Genomic DNA, 17,706 nt, shown 5'->3' with positions numbered 1-17,706 from the left:
CGATCGGGCGGTTCCGGACGCGAGGGGGGTTAGGCAGGCCTAGGTGGGCTGTGATGAGAGGGGTTGGGTGAGTGGAGAGAAGAGAGAGAGAGAGAGGCCCGGCGGCATTTTGGAAGACCGAAACATCCGACGAAGGTACCGACAACGGTACCGCTATATTTAACGGTTGGGCAGTCAAACGAACTCCGAATGCGACGAAATTTGGCAGGCGGTCTGTCTACACTATAATAAGACCGCATGACAAGTTGCAACCCATTCAGAGAATATTTTTATGCCACTTATAAAAATAATATTTCGGAGGTGCCGCGGGCGCGTGCAAGTGTGTCTGGCTGAGAACGGACAACGGAGAGAACCGGGGAAACCCGGACGGATGCAAGTTTTATGAAAACGATGGCGATGCAATGCAGATGATGACATGAGATGAGATGCATAACAAGAACAAAATGCAAAACAACTGATAAAACCCAACCACGAAGGAAAAATCATATAGCATCTCCGGAAAAGGCAAGAGTTGGAGTTACGAATATGGAAAGTTGCATCCGGGGCGTTACAACACTCCACCACTACGAGAGGATCTCGTCCCGAGATCTAGGATGGCACCGGAGGGAAAAGGAAGAGGAAGAGAGGAGGTAAACTAAGTTGCTTCTTCGACAAATGAATGAAACCACGAACCTTGAGAGGTTGAACAAAATGAAAGAAAGAAAACAACGAAGATGAACGAGATTGCAACCAATCCGTTAGAAAAGAGGAACAAGGAACATTACGAGAACTTGAAGGTTGCAAAGACATGAATCAAGAGTTTGTTGGACAAGATAGAATTCGAAACCACTCCGGTTAAAACAAGATGAGAGAGGAAGAATTCGGGCAGCACTCCGGTAGAACATGGAAGGAATAGAACATGAACTTGAGAAGATTGGAAGATACTTGATGAAATCAACAACACACTGCCTCCGGAACTATTGAAAGAGTGGCATAATGGGTAAGAAGGATTTCAGACAACACTCAGGTTGAAAAGAGAGGCAAAACTTGATAAGATGAAAGAACTTGAATAGATGACACAACACTCTGGTTAAATGGATAAGCAAGGAGAAGAACATGATCTTGACAAAATGAGATGATGAGTGAAAAGAGCAACATCACAATGTCTCCAGAAGAAAGAATAGAAGATAGATCATTGGAATAACAGAATGGAGAAGAAATGCCAACTTCTGCCACAAAAGAACTTGGAAAGCACCCTTCCAAGAAGGTTAGAACGGAGTTGTTGGAAAACCAACAACAAAAAGAACAAGCTTATTATGGGCTTATGGCAAACATCTCAAAATGATGAGGTGACAACCCGCCACTAATAGAAACAATTGATTGCTTGAGATCAGCGAAGAGATGAAAACTGCTTTCGCCGAGAGGATAGGAGAAAACTTGGATCATTGATAAGCACCACAATAGCAACATTCCTTAGGGAAGGCTTTAGGTGAAATCTATACCAAGATAACTCCAAAGAAGAGATTAATGGATTTAAAATACCTCATTCTTGAGACATGTGAATCAAGAAACATGAACTCAAAATTATCAAGAATGACATAACACCACCTCAAATGATAAGGTAGAACGAATTGCACTTTGGAATGCAAGATGAAGAATGCTTGAACTCCTCAGAAAAAACATGTGTTGAGCACCATGTTTATTTTAGAGTATAGCTTAGCAGGTCATAACTTCGAGAGAAATCTTGAAGAACAATTGAAGAATGAAAGGAATCCTTGATGAACCATCATGTAGAGACTCCATGAAGAACTCCAGTAATAAAAGGATGATAGAAAGAAAGAGAGGTTGAAAACACAAGGTGAACCCTTGCAATGATTTAGATGGAGCTTCGCGACGAGATAATTGAGAGAGCTTGGAACTCCGAAAAGAAAGATGAAGCCTCTCGAACCGAGAATGTGATATGATGACCAACTCCGGAAAGAAAGATGAATCACTTGTAATCAAGAATTTATTCATCATGAATAAACTCCGTCAAAAAGAATTGAGTCACCTCGAGGAAATAAGAATAAGATTTATTGTATGCTTATCCTTCATCAAATTAAATTGATGACAAGCAATGGATTTGGCATACTTCTTATTCTCGTAGAAAGAATTAAGAGAGATATAGCACAAGCTTGAGAAGGTATTGATGGAACCACTGGTGGGATTTGGAAAAAATGAATGACTGAATGAATTGATACGATGACGAATGAAGAGAAATCTTGAACGAACCACCGTAAGAATTGTAAATGAACATAGCAAAGGCACGATTCACCGGGAAGAATTGGAAAAACGAATGAAGATACTTGGGGGCATTTTGCTACCTGAGAACGAAGAGATCATGAACTGATTAGAGGATATTTGAACGATGCACCGGTAAGATTTGGAGAATGATAGCTACACGTTGCGAATGAAGAATTTTGACATGATGGCCTTCGGAGGAAAGAAATGGAAACAACTCATGAAATGCTCCGGATGGGTGAAAAGAATACTCACAATCGAAAACAATTATGAGAGGATGGCATCAAGCTAGAACCATGAATCTTCAAGAGAACGGACCAAGATTTAAGAGAAATCCTTCTTCGGTCTTCAAAAGTTGAGAATGATGATGAGAACCACCCTGACAATTTATGAGACACTCCAGAGCAAAGAAGAATAGAAATGTTGAACCAACGATGAAAAGAATTTGAAAGATCTTGGAGAAAGACATTTGACTGATGATATTTCATTCTTACGTCAAACTTTCAAATGAATTTGAGAATCGCTCCTGATAATTCGAAGAGTCAGGTAAGATCCTGGGAAAAGACCTGTGGGTTAGGGCCCACTCAAAAGATACACCGTTGAACAATTGATTGAAAGGGGGGATTGCACCGGTAGAATTAAATAGCTTGAATGAGAGAAAACCTTGAAGTAACTCGAACGGATTAAGAATGGAAACATGATTCTTCTGAGATATGTTCAGCACTCCAGAACAAATGAATAGCGAGAAGTGAGTGATTGAGAGGTGCACCGGCATGAGAAAGCATTTGACACGAGGAAAGGAATATGATCAACACTGAAAGCTTGGAATTAATCCACCGGAGAAGAAACAACAATGAAGGATGATGAACTTAAAACTGTTGAGCATCTTCTTGGGAAATCACCGGGTAAGAACATTGACAGGAAAAGAATGGAGAAACTTCACATGAATAAATGGATACTTGATTAACATATATGAGTCCTTGAAGAAAAAGGGTGGGAGGGAGGGAAAACAAAGGCAACTTGGGACAGATGAAATGGAAACCGTTGAAGAACACTTAGAATTGATCTTGCGGATGTTGAAAATGATCAGATCCACTTGAAGAGAAGCACACCGGGTGGAAAAGAGTTGACATGGCAACCTCAGTGATCAAGAAGGATTAGTATTCCCATAGAAATATGAGAACACCGCTTGAAAGGTATGGAATTAACACTTGACTTTGAAGCAACTCGAATACCACAAATAAAACAAAACAAAGGATTTGGCTTGCAGAATAAGCCGGAACAAACATATGATAGACCCCATGTCGTATCAAGTGTCTGTTGGAAAGGTAAAACTAGAGCTACTTGAAATCCCACCTATAAACTCCCGAAACTTTCTGGTTATGCAATCTGGTGTTGGGGATACAGGGGAAGCAATATATCTCACCCAAACTAACAATCCCTATATCCAGCTGTATCCATCCGTCAACACATAACCAAGAAACCTTCGGAAATCGTGTACCTCAACGTTCGAAAAGCATCCGTTATACGAGTTATGGCAATACTCCCGAACTCCCCAGTACTGGGTGACGTCAAGGTTATCTCACCAACAACTACATAAAAGAGATTTTCGATGTCAGCAAAACTCAGGTATTCCAGAACTGCAACAATAAAATTGTGATGACAACACCTCGGAGCTCAACTCCCCGGGTCAAAGCCACATAATAGACAGGAGGCACCAAGAACAATGTTCTCGTCACAAAACCATCGAAACGATTCCAAGATACCCGCGTGATCCTAATTTTTTTTAGTGAAATTTGAGGAGAGGAAAGTCAAAACATCTACGTCAGGAGACCTCACCAGAGCGACAAAGGGACTGAGGAGTAAAAAGAATCCTACTCTCCGATATATATAATCCTAAGACTCAAAAATAGTTTTCTCCTAGACTCAACAACGACCAACAATCAAGGGGGCTCCTATGGTCGGTCGAGGCTCTGATACCAACTTGTCACGCCCAATATGCGACCCTATCCAAAAGGAACTCGAAGGTCCCACCAAGGATAGACCCGCATATTGAAACGCTTTTGCAAGGTGGATATCATTACATAAACATTACATAATAGATGGGGATACATACAAGAGGCATACAATGCCACACGAATACAACATCACAATACATTAGAACATCATCCGACTACGGATGGAACACAAACAGAAACTCAACAACATCCACCCTGCTAGCCCAGGCTGCCGACCTGGAACCTATTCCCTAATCGAAGAAGCAGAAGAAGAACTCCAAAACAAGCAAACATCGCTCTCGCGTCATGATCATCGCATAACCTGTACCTGCAACTATTGTTGTAGTAATCTGTGAGCCACGAGGACTCAGCAATCCCATTACCATGGGTATCAAGACTAGCAAAGCTTAAAGGGAAAGGAAGGGGTAAAGTGGTGAGGCTGCAGCAGCGACTAAGCATATATGGTGGCTAACATACGCAAATAAGAGCGAGAAGAGAGCAAGCGGAACAGTCCTGAAGCTAGCAATGATCAAGAAGTGATCCTGAACTCCTACTTACGTCAAACATAACCCAAAACCGTGTTCACTTCCCGGACTCCGCCGAGAAGAGACCATCACGGCTACACACGCGGTTGATGCGTTTTAATTCGGATCTGGTGTCAAGTTATCTACAACCGGACATTAACAAATTCCCATCTGCCAATAACCGCAGGCACGGCTTTCGAAAGATTATACCCTGCAGGGGTGTCCCAACTTAGCCCATGACAAGCTCTCGCGATCAACGAAGGAATAGACCTTCTCCCAGGAAGACCCGATCAGACTCGGAATCCCGGTTTACAAGACATTTCGACAATGGTAAAACAAGACCAGCAAAGCCGCCCGATGCGCCAACAATCCCGATAGGAGCTGCACATATCTTGTTCTCAGGACAACACCGGATAAGTCAAGCTACGAGTAAAGCCAGCCCTCGAGTTGCCCCGAGGTGGCCCCGCAGGTTGCTCGGTTCGGACCAACACTTAGACAAGCACTGGCCCGGGGGGGGGGGCTAAAATAAAGACGACCCTTGGGTTAATTACTCCCAAGGGAAATATAGGTGGTGGTGAGGCAAATGGTAAAACCAAGGTTGGGCCTTGCTGGAGGAGTTTTATTCAAAGCGAACTGTCAAGGGGGTCCCATAAATCACCCGACCGCATAAGGAACGCAAAATCCGGGAACATAACACCGGTATGACGGAAACTAGGGCGGCAAGAGTGGAACAAAACACCAGGAATAAGGCCGAGCCGTCCACCCTTTACCAAATATATAGATGCATTAATAATATAAGAGATATTGTGATATCCCAACCAAAATCCTGTCCACCATGGAGAAATCTTCAACTTCACCTGCAACTAGCAACGCTATAAGAGGGCTGAGCAAAGCGGTAACATAGCCAAACAATGGTTTGCTAGGTAGGGTGTCAAAGGTTAGAGGTTCATGGCATTTTGGGAGGCTTGAAGAGCAACAGATAGGTAACGCAACATAGCGATAGAACGAAGCAACTAGCATAGCAATGATAGTAGTGAGATCCAGGGTAGCGGTCATCTTGCCTGAAATCCCGCAAGGAAGAAGAACGAGTCCATGAAGAAGACAAGCGGACGTAGTCGAACGAATCCTCACAATCGCAACATTACTGGAACTAAGAAGCAACACCGGAAAGAAACAAACAACATGGTAAACAACCATCACATAAGCATGGCATGATGCACAAGCAAGTATGATGCATGTCCGGTTTAATGAGGCATGGCATGACAAAGTGCAACAAACAATACTACAAGTTAAGTGGAGCTCAATATGCAACGAGTTGCATATTGACAAAACACCACATCAATTATTTAGTTCTCTCTCGGTTAGGTACACAACAATATTAAATGTTGTTAAACATGGCAAGAGGTGAAACATAATTAAACTAGCTACCTAGGCAAGTTTAAATGAGGCCGGAAACAACAAACAATAATTCCAGAAAATCCTCATGTGCAATTTATGAATTTGGTACTGTTCTGCCCTAAACACAATTTTAGAGTTGTTAAACAGTAAAACAAAGTGCACCATGTTAATCTAGGCATTTTTCCACCCCATTTACATATAAAGTTTATTGAAAACCGAGCTACGGTTATTTAGTTATGAAATAAATCATTTTAGCATGACATTTAAGCAAATTAACACAAACAACATTTTAAACATGGACGAAAGTGACATATTATGAAACTAGATGAAATTCTAAGCATTTTACATATATAAAGTTTTTACATATGATGCATATTTTTTGAGTTATTAAATGCATGAAGACTAGGGACTTTTCTGAAAAACAGTAGAACACTGGATAAATCCTAAAATCGCACAGACTGGAAAAAAACACTACTGGGCTGAAACTGGCTAGGCCAGTAGTGTACAGGAGAGGGGTGCTGGAGGAGCTGACCCTGGGCCAAGGCCCGGTCGGAGGTGAGGTGAGGCCGGCAGGGGGCGGACGCGGGCCGGCTTGGATCTGGCCCAGGAGGCGAAGGAGCTGGGCAGGCCGGCGCTGGGCTGGTCCTCGAGGAGGCCGGCGCGCTGGGCCGTGGCGCTGGGGCCCATGCGCAAGGGAGGAGGCGTTGTCCTCCCGATCCGATCGGAACGGGTCCATGGTGGCGGCGGCGATCGGCGGAGACTGCAACGGCGAGGCGGTGAGGGGATGCAGGCGAGGAGGGCCTTGCTCTGGCCGGAATGGGGAGATCCGGGGTCGGGGATCCCGGATCCGGCGAAGACCGAGGGCGAGGAGGCCGGCGACGGGGTCAGCGACGGTTAACTCCGGCGATGGGGCCGGTTACCCTGTGCGAGAGAGAGAGAGAGAGCGACGGGGTCAGAGAGAGAGGAGGAGAGCAGAACGGGAGATGGCGGGGGCGGCGACCTAGGACGGCGGAGAGGGCGGCTCCGGCGACGGCTGGAGGAGGCCGCCAGCGGGATCCGCAGGGTTGCCAGCGACGATGGCGGGGGGAAACGCTCGGGCACCGAGCTGGAGGTGCGGGGCGAGGCGGGGAGCGAGCGGCGGCGCGGGGTCAGGCCGACCCGGGCCCAGATGGGCTTGCGCGGGCCGCGCGCGGGCTCGGGCGGATGGGTGCGCTGGAGGGAGGCGCAGGGGACGCGTGGAAGGCGGGGAGTGGGCGCGGGGATGGCGCGGCTGACTTGGCGGCGGCGCTGGGTGGTGGCTGGCAGCGAGGGCAGCGCCAAGTGGCGGGCAGGAGGTGGCCGGGCACGGAAAATGAGGCGCCGGCGGCTGGGAGGTTAGGGGAGGATGCTAGGGGTAGGTTTAGCCCAAAAATGGCAAGGGGAGGGGGTTTATATAGCAGTTTTTGGCTAGGGTTTGGTCTAGGGGGGTTTTTTGGAGCCCTCCGATCTTGATCGGGCAGTTCCGGACACGAGGGGGGGTTAGGCAGGCCTAGGTGGGCTATGACGAGAGGGGTTGGCTGAGTGGAGAGAAGAGAGAGAGAGAGGCCCGGCGGAAGTTTCGAAGACCGAAACATCGGACGAAGGTACCGGCAAGGTTGGGCAGTCAAACGAACTCCGAATGCGACGAAATTTGGCAGGCGGTCTGTCTACACTATAATAAGACCGCATGACAAGTTGCAACCCATTCCGAGAACAATTTTATGCCACTTATAAAAATAATATTTCGGAGGTGCCGCGGGCGCGTGCAAGTGTGTCTGGCTCAGAACGGACAACGGAGAGAACCGGGGAAACCCGGACGGATGCAAGTTTTATGAAAACGGTGCCGACGCAATGCAGATGATGACATGAGATGAGATGTATAACAAGAACAAAATGCAAAACAACAGATAAAACCCAACCACGAAGGAAAAATCAGATAGCATCTCCAGAAAAGGCAAGAGTTGGAGTTACGAATATGGAAAGTTGCATCCGGGGCGTTACACATACGTTGTTCCCTTTGTCATCGGTATGTTACTTGCCCGAGATTCGATCATCCGTATCCAATACCTAGTTCAATCTCGTTACTGGCAAGTCTCTTTACTCGTTACGTAATGCATCATTCCGTAACTAACTCATTAGCTACATTGCTTGCAAGGCTTATAGTAATGTGCATTACCGAGAGGGCCCAGAGATACCTCTTCGACAATCGGAGTGGCAAAACCTAATCTCGAAATACGCCAACCCAACATGTACCTTTGGAGACACCTGTAGTACTCCTTTATAATCACCCAGTTATGTTGTGACATTTGGTAGCACCCAAAGTGTTCCTCCGATAAACGGGAGTTGCATAATCTCATAGTTACAGGAACATGTATAAGTCATGAAGAAAGCAATAGCAATATACTAAACGATCAAGTGCTAGGCTAACGGAACGGGACATGTCAATCACATCATTCTCCTAATGATGTGATCCCATTAATCAAATGACAACACATGTCTATGGTTAGGAAACATAACCATCTTTGATTAATGAGCTAGTCAAGTAGAGGCATACTAGTGACTATATGTTTGTCTATGTATTCACACATGTATCATGTTTCCGGTTAATACAATTCTAGCATGAATAATAAACATTTATCATGATATGAGGAAATAAATAATAACTTTATTATTGCCTCTAGGGCATCTTTCCTTCAGTCTCCCACTTGCACTAGAGTCAATAATCTAGATTACACAGTAATGATTCTAACACCCATGGAGTCTTGGTGTTGATCATGTTTTGCTCGTGGAAGAGGCTTAGTCAATGGGTCTGCAACATTCGGATCCGTATGTACCTTGCAAATCTCTATGTCTCCCACCTGGACTTGGTCCCAGATGGAATTGAAGCGTCTCTTGATGTGCTTGGTCCTCTTGTGAAATCTGGATTCCTTTGCCAAGGCAATTGCACTAGTATTGTCACAGAAGATCTTCATTGGTCCCGATGCACTATGTATGACACCTAGATCGGAAATGAACTCCTTCATACAGACTCCTTCATTTGCTGCTTCCGAAGAAGCTATGTACTCTGCTTCACATGTAGATCCCGCCACGACGCTTTGTTTAGAACTGCACCAACTTACAGCCCCACCATTTAATAAAAACACGTATCCGGTTTGCGATTTAGAATCGCCTGGATCAGTGTCAAAGCTTGCATCGACGTAACCATTTACGACTAGCTCTTTGTCACCTCCATATACGAGAAACATAACCTTAGTCCTTTTCAGGTATTTTAGGATGTTCTTGACCGCTGTCCAGTGATCCACTCCTGGATTACTTTGGTACCTTCCTGCCAAGCTTATTGCTAAGCACACGTCAGGTCTGGTACACAACATTGCATACATGATAGAGCCTATGGCTGAAGCATAAGGAACATCTTTCATTTTCTCTCTATCTTCTGCTGTGGTCGGGCATTGAGTTTGACTCAACTTCACACCTTGTAGTATGGGCAAGAACCCTTTCTTTGCCTGATTCATTTTGAACCTTTTCAAAACTTTATCAAGGTATGTGCTTTGTGAAAGTCCAATTAAGCGTCTTGATCTATCTCTATAAATCTTGATGCCCAATATATAAGCAGCTTCACCGAGGTCTTTCATAGAAAAACTTTTATTCAAGTATCCCTTTATGCTATCCAGAAATTCTATATCATTTCCAATTAATAATATGTCATCTACATATAATATCAGAAATGCTACAGAGCTCCCACTCACTTTCTTGTAAATACAGGCTTCTCCAAAAGTCTGTATAAAACCATATGCTTTGATCACACTATCAAAGCGTTTATGCCAACTCCGAGATGCTTGCACCAGTCCATAAATGGATCGCTGGAGCTTGCACACTTTGTTAGCACCTTTTGGATCAACAAAACCTTCTGGCTGCATCATATACAACTCTTCTTCCAGAAATCCATTCAAGAATGCAGTTTTGACATCCATTTGCCAAATTTCATAATCATAAAATGCAGCAATTGCTAACATGATTCGGACAGACTTAAGCATCGCTACGGATGAGAAAGTCTCATCGTAGTCAACCCCTTGAACTTGTCGAAAACCTTTTGCAACAAGTCGAGCTTTATAGACAGTTACATTACCATCAGCGTCAGTCTTCTTCTTAAAAATCCATTTATTCTCAATGGCTTGCCGATCATCAGGCAAGTCAACCAAAGTCCATACTTTGTTCTCATACATGGATCCCATCTCAGATTTCATGGCCTCTAGCCATTTTGCGGAATCTGGGCTCATCATCGCTTCCTCATAGTTCGTAGGTTCATCATGGTCAAGTAACATGACTTCCAGAATAGGATTACCGTACCACTCTGGTGCGGATCTTACTCTGGTAGACCTACGAGGTTTAGTACAAATTTTATCTGAAGTTTCATGATCAATATCATTAGCTTCCTCACTGATTGGTGTAGTTGTCACAGGAACCGGTTCTTGTGATGAACTACTTTCCAATAAGGGAGCAGGTACAGTTACCTCATCAGGTTCTACTTTCCTCCCACTCACTTCTTTCGAGAGAAACTCCTTCTCTAGAAAGGATCCGAATTTTGCAACGAAAATCTTGCCTTCAGATCTGTGATAGAAGGTGTACCCAATAGTCTCTTTTGGGTATCCTATGAAGACACATTTCTCCGATTTGGGTTCGAGCTTATCTGGTTGAAGTTTCTTCACATAAGCATCGCAGCCCCAAACTTTAAGAAACGACAACTTTGGTTTCTTGCCGAACCACAGTTCATGAGGCGTCGTCTCAACGGATTTTGATGGTGCCCTATTTAATGTGAATGCGGCCGTCTCTAAAGCATAACCCCAAAACGATAGCGGTAAATCAGTAAGAGACATCATAGATCGCACCATATCTAGTAAAGTATGATTACGACGCTCGGACACACCATTTCGTTGTGGTGTTCCGGGTGGCGTGAGTTGTGAAACTATTCCGCATTGTTTCAAATGTAAACCAAACTCGTAACTCAAATATTCTCCTCCATGATCAGATCGTAGAAATTTTATTTTCTTGTTACGATGATTTTCCACTTCACTCTGAAATTCTTTGAACTTTTCAAATGTTTCATACTTGTGTTTCATTAAGTAGATATACATATATCTGCTCAAATCATCTGTGAATGTGAGAAAATAACAATACCCGCTGCGAGCCTCAACATTCATTGGACCACAAACATCAATATGTATGATTTCCAACAAATCAGTTGCTCGCTCCATAGTTCCGGAGAACGGTGTTTTAGTCATCTTGCCCATGAGGCACGGTTCGCAAGTACCAAGTGATTCATAATCAAGTGATTCCAAAAGCCCATCAGTATGGAGTTTCTTCATGCGCTTTACACTGATATGACCTAAACGGCAGTGCCACAAATAAGTTGCACTATCATTATCAACTCTGCATCTTTTGGTTTCAACACTATGGATATGTGTATCACTATTATCGAGATTCAATAAAAATAGACCACTCTTCAAGGGTGCATGACCATAAAAGATATTACTCATATAAATAGAACAACCATTATTCTCTGACTTAAATGAATAACCGTCTTGCATCAAACAAGATCCAGATATAATGTTCATGCTTAACGCTGGCACCAAATAACAATTATTTAGGTCTAAAACTAATCTCGATGGTAGATGTAGAGGTAGCGTGCCGACCGCGATCACATCGACTTTGGAACCATTTCCCACGCGCATCGTCACCTCGTCCTTAGCCAATCTTCACTTAATCCGTAGTCCCTGTTTCGAGTTGCAAATATTAGCAACAGAACCAGTATCAAATACCCAGGTACTACTGCGAGCATTAGTAAGGTACACATCAATAACATCTATATCACATATACCTTTGTTCACTTTGCCATCCTTCTTATCCGCCAAATACTTAGGGCAGTTCCGCTTCCAGTGTCCAATCTGCTTGTAGTAGAAGCACTCAGTCTCAAGCTTAGGTCCAGACTTGGGTTTCTTCTCTTGAGCAGCAACTTGTTTGCTGTTCTTCTTGAAGTTCCCCTTCTTCTTCTTCCCTTTGCCCTTTTTCTTGAAACTGGTGGTCTTGTTAACCATCAACACTTGATGCTCCTTCTTGATTTCTACCTCCGCGGCTTTTAGCATTGCGAAGAGCTCGGGAATAGTCTTGTCCATCCCTTGCATATTATAGTTCATCACGAAGCTCTTGTAGCTTGGTGGCAGTGATTGAAGAATTCTGTCAATGACAGTATCATCAGGAAGATTAACTCCCAGTTGAATCAAGTGATTATTATACCCAGACATTTTGAGTATGTCTTCACTGACAGAACTATTCTCCTCCATCTTGCAGCTATAGAACTTATTGGAGACTTCATATCTCTCAATCTGGGCATTTGCTTGAAATATTAACTTCAACTCCTGGAACATCTCATATGCTCCATGACGTTCAAAACGTCGTTGAAGACCCGGTTCTAAGCCGTAAAGTATGGCACACTGAACTATCGAGTAGTCATCAGCTTTGCTCTGCCAGATGTTCTTAATGTCGTCAGTTGCATCAGCAGCAGGCCTGGCACCCAGTGGTGCTTCCAGGACGTAATTCTTCTGTGCAGCAATGAGGATAATCCTCAGGTTACGGACCCAGTCCGTGTAATTGCTGCCATCATCTTTCAACTTTGCTTTCTCAAGGAACACATTAAAATTCAACGGAACAACATCACGAGCCATCTATCTACAACAAACATAGACAAGCAAAATACTATCAGGTACTAAGTTCATGATAAATTTAAGTTCAATTAATCATATTACTTAAGAACTCCCACTTAGATAGACATCCCTCTAATCCTCTAAGTGATTACGTGATCCATATCAACTACACCATGTCCGATCATCACGTGAGATGGAGTAGTTTCAATAGTGAACATCAATATGTTGATCATATCTACTATATGATTCACGCTCGACCTTTCGGTCTCCGTCTTCCAAGGCCATATCTGTTATATGCTAGGCTCGTCAAGTTTAACCTGAGTATTCCGCGTGTGCAACTATTTTGCACCCGTTGTATTTGAACGTAGAGCCTATCACACCCGATCATCACGTGGTGTCTCAGCACGAAGAACTTTCGCAACGGTGCATACTCAGGGAGAACACTTCTTGATAATTTAGTGAGAGATCATCTTAAAATGCTACCGTCAATCAAAGCAAGATAAGATGCATAAAGGATAAACATCACACGCAATCAATATAAGTGATATGATATGGCCATCATCATCTTGTGCTTGTGATCTCCATCTTCGAAGCACCGTCGTGATCACCATCGTCACCGGCGCGGCACCTTGATCTCCATCGTAGCATCGTTGTCGTTACGCCATCTATTGCTTCTACGACTATCGCTACCGCTTAGTGATAAAGTAAAGCAATTACAGGGCGTTTGCATTTCATACAATAAAGCGACAACCATATGGCTCCTGCCAGTTGCCGATAACTTTGGTTACAAAACATGATCATCTCATACAATAAAATATAGCATCACGTCTTGACCATATCACATCACAACATGCCCTGCAAAAATAAGTTAGACGTCCTCTACTTTGTTGTTGCAAATTTTACGTGGCTGCTACGGGCTTAGCAAGAACCGTTCTTACCTACGCATCAAAACCACAACGATAGTTCGTCAAGTTAATGATGTTTTAACCTTCGCAAGGACCGGGCGTAGCCACACTCGGTTCAGCTAAAGTGAGAGAGACAGACACCCGCCAGTCACCTTTAAGCACGAGTGCTCGTAACGGTGAAACCAGTCTCGCGTAACCGTACGCGTAATGTCGGTCCGGGCCGCTTCATCTCACAATACCGCTGAGCCAAAGTATGACATGCTGGTAAGCAGTATGACTTGTATCGCCCACAACTCACTTGTGTTCTACTCGTGCATATGACATCTACGCATAAAACCTGACTCGGATGCCAATGTTAGGGAACGTAGTAATTTCAAAAAATTTCCTACGCACACGCAAGATCATGGTGATGCATAGCAACGAGAGGGGAGAGTAATGTCCACGTACCCTCGTAGATCGTAAGCGGAAGCGTTATGACAACGCGGTGGATGTAGTCGTACGTCTTCACGATCCGACCGATCCAAGTACCGAACGTACGGCACCTCCGAGTTCAGCACACGTTCAGCTCGATGACGATCCCTGGACTGCGATCCAACAAAGTGTCGGGGATGAGTTCCATCAGCACGACGGCGTGGTGACGATGATGATGTTCTACCGGCGCAGGGCTTTGCCTAAACTCCGCGACGATATGACCGAGGTGGAATATGGTGGAGGGGGGCACCGCACACGGATAAGGAACGATCACATAGATCAACTTGTGTGTTCTAGGGTGCCCCCCTGCCCCCGTATATAAAGGAGGGAGGGGGGAGGTGCGGCCGGTCCCCTAGGGGTGCGCCTGGAGGAGTCCTACTCCCATCGGGAGTAGGACTCCCCCCTCTTGCCTTGGTGGAGAAGGAAAGGGGGGAGGGGAAAGAGGAAAGGGGGGAGCCCTCCTTCCTTGTCCTATTCGGACTAGGGGGGAGGGGGCGCGCGGCCTGCCCTGGCCGGCCCTCCTCTTCTCCCTCATGGCCCACTAAGGCCCATTAACCCCCGGGAGGGTTCCGGTAACCCCCCGGTGTTCCGATAAAATCCCGATTTCACCCGGAACCATTCCGATATCCAAATATAGGCTTCCAATATATCAATCTTTATGTATCGACCATTTCGAGACTCCTTGTCATGGTCATGATCACATCCGGGACTCCGAACAACCTTCAGTACATCAAAACTTATAAACTCATAATAAAACTGTCATCGTAATGTTAAGCGTGCGGACCCTACGGGTTCGAGAACTATGTAGACATGACCTAGAATTATTCTCGGTCAATAACCAATAGCGGAACCTGGATGCTCATATTGGCTCCTACATATTCTGCGAAGATCTTTATCGGTCAAACCGCATAACAACATACGTTGTTCCCTTTGTCATCGGTATGTTACTTGCCCGAGATTCGATCGTCGGTATCCAATACCTAGTTCAATCTTGTTACTGGTAAGTCTCTTTACTCGTTATGTAATGCATCATTCTGTAACTAACTCATTAGCTACATTACTTGCAAGGCTTATACTAATATGCATTACCGAGAGGGCCCAGAGATACCTCTTCGACAATCGGAGTGACAAAACCTAATCTCGAAATACGCCAACCCAACATGTACCTTTGGAGACACCTGTACTACTCCTTTATAATCACCCAGTTACGTTGTGATGTTTGGTAGCACCCAAAGTGTTCCTTCGATAAACGGGAGTTGCATAATCTCATAGTTACAGGAACATGTATAAGTCATGAAGAAAGCAATAGCAATATACTAAACGATCAAGTGCTAGGCTAATGGAATGGGTCATGTCAATCACATCATTCTCCTAATGATGTGATCCCATTAATCAAATGACAACACATGTCTATGGTTAGGAAACATAACCATCTTTGATTAATGAGCTAGTCAAGTAGAGGCATACTAGTGACTATATGTTTGTCTATGTATTCACACATGTATCATGTTTCTGGTTAATACAATTCTAGCATGAATAATAAACATTTATCATGATATGAGGAAATAAATAATAACTTTATTATTGCCTCTAGGGCATATTTCCTTCACTTCGGTGACCCGGCGTTGCTCGGTGAGCCCCCCTCGCTTCTCAGCGATTTGATATCAACTCCCACGATTAGATCACAGCTAAACCGGTATCCTCCAAACATAGGTCATCGTGTCATTAAAATGGTTGAAGTGGTACCTATTAATGTCATTCGTTGATATGTGGTCCAACAATGCACAACATCCCACTTAAACGAATCGGTATCATCCAATAGGAAGCTTCGACATGTGCCATATTTTGTTTCATTTTCTTTTCAACCAAATTAGTTTCTATAACTTTTGTAGAAAATCATGTAAACCAAAATCCTTATAACTTTTTATCCACAACTCTAAATGAGGTGATTCTTTTTTTCATATTGACCCTCATGGAATGCTCTATGCACGAGAAACATTATTTCACGTATGCACACTCCAATTTTGAATTCATTCAAAATTTAATTTTGAATCTCTATTAGGGCCTAAAATGCAAATCATGATTCCAAATGGAGTGGGTACTTTTTTTGCAGATTTATCCTTATGATGTAAAATTTCAAATAGGGCCCTTAGTATCATGAAAATAGTAACTAAAGTTTGACATAACCAAAATTTGGTAGAATATCAGAAACTACTGCCATGGCAACACTTTTGCTACCGTAGTAGAGGTTTCGGAAATGCTACTATGACATGCTTTTGAGCCAAACAATATTCAACTTTTAATTTGGCTTAACTTCCAAAACCATTCATCGAAACCAATTGAATATTTTTGCAGTGTGTTCATTATGATCACAAGAATCCACTAGAAGTTTGTCACCCAAGTTTGAACTTCCCGAGTTCAATTTTATTTGAATTTGATTGCAAACCTCATTTGAACCTAGAATTCAAACTACAGGTCCAAATAAAATGAGACTTTTTGTTTCAAATGGTGATCACAACATTTTGAATCCAACTAAGGACATTCCAATTTAAATTTATTCAAATTTGAATATGAACTTGTTTGACCTTAGTTCATAAACCACACACCCAAATGCAAGGATTCGTTTTGCATATTGAATCATGCGGTGAACCTTACCCATAAGACATCTTATACCCAAACACATCGAAATTGTTTGAGCCCCCTCGTAATGGTGAACATTCCATGCTAGATCAAATTTAAATTTAGATTGAACTTCAAATGTTCATAACCTTGAAACCCTGCACCCAATTAAACTGAACCCTTTGCAATCGAAGACATGGATCATATACTTTTCATTCACAACTACGATCCCAATATTCACAACCCCGACCTATTTGAGTTTGAACTCAAAACAAACCTCATTCCACTATAACATGAACCGTAGTGACCCTACCCAAATAATTCCATTATATATGAACCCTTATGTCATGTGCGAACCATTGAGCAACTTGTGCGCTGTTTCCCAAACACTGTTGATCCTATTCCACGCTATCTCAAGTGTAAACTTGTGAAGCTATAGTTCATCACTCATTAACTCCATTGAGTTGACTCTTTCACCCATAACACCTCACAACCCCATCAAGACCTAAAGCATACACCAACTTAGTTACGTTGTTTGCTTTGATGTTTCTCGATGGTATGTTTGTTTATGTGAAGTCTTTTCTTATGGTACATTGTTTGGAGAGCGAACAGTAATGTTACCAAGACTATGAGAGCAAAGAGCTTCAATAATAGCAAGTGGAACCTTTGATCATGTCCCCTATTATTTTCTTGCATGTAGAGGTTTCGATAGGAATTGGTTGCTTCACTGGAAAATTAAGTTGAGTGTCCCCCATAGGGCCACTTCTATGGCAGATTTACTGGGACGTAAATGAAGGAAATATGCCCTAGAGGCAAT

The sequence above is a fragment of the Triticum dicoccoides genome, chromosome 6B, assembly GCF_002162155.2.
Source record: "Triticum dicoccoides isolate Atlit2015 ecotype Zavitan chromosome 6B, WEW_v2.0, whole genome shotgun sequence".
NCBI classification, from domain to species: domain Eukaryota; kingdom Viridiplantae; phylum Streptophyta; class Magnoliopsida; order Poales; family Poaceae; genus Triticum; species Triticum dicoccoides.
Note: the sequence above shows the minus strand (reverse complement) of the source record.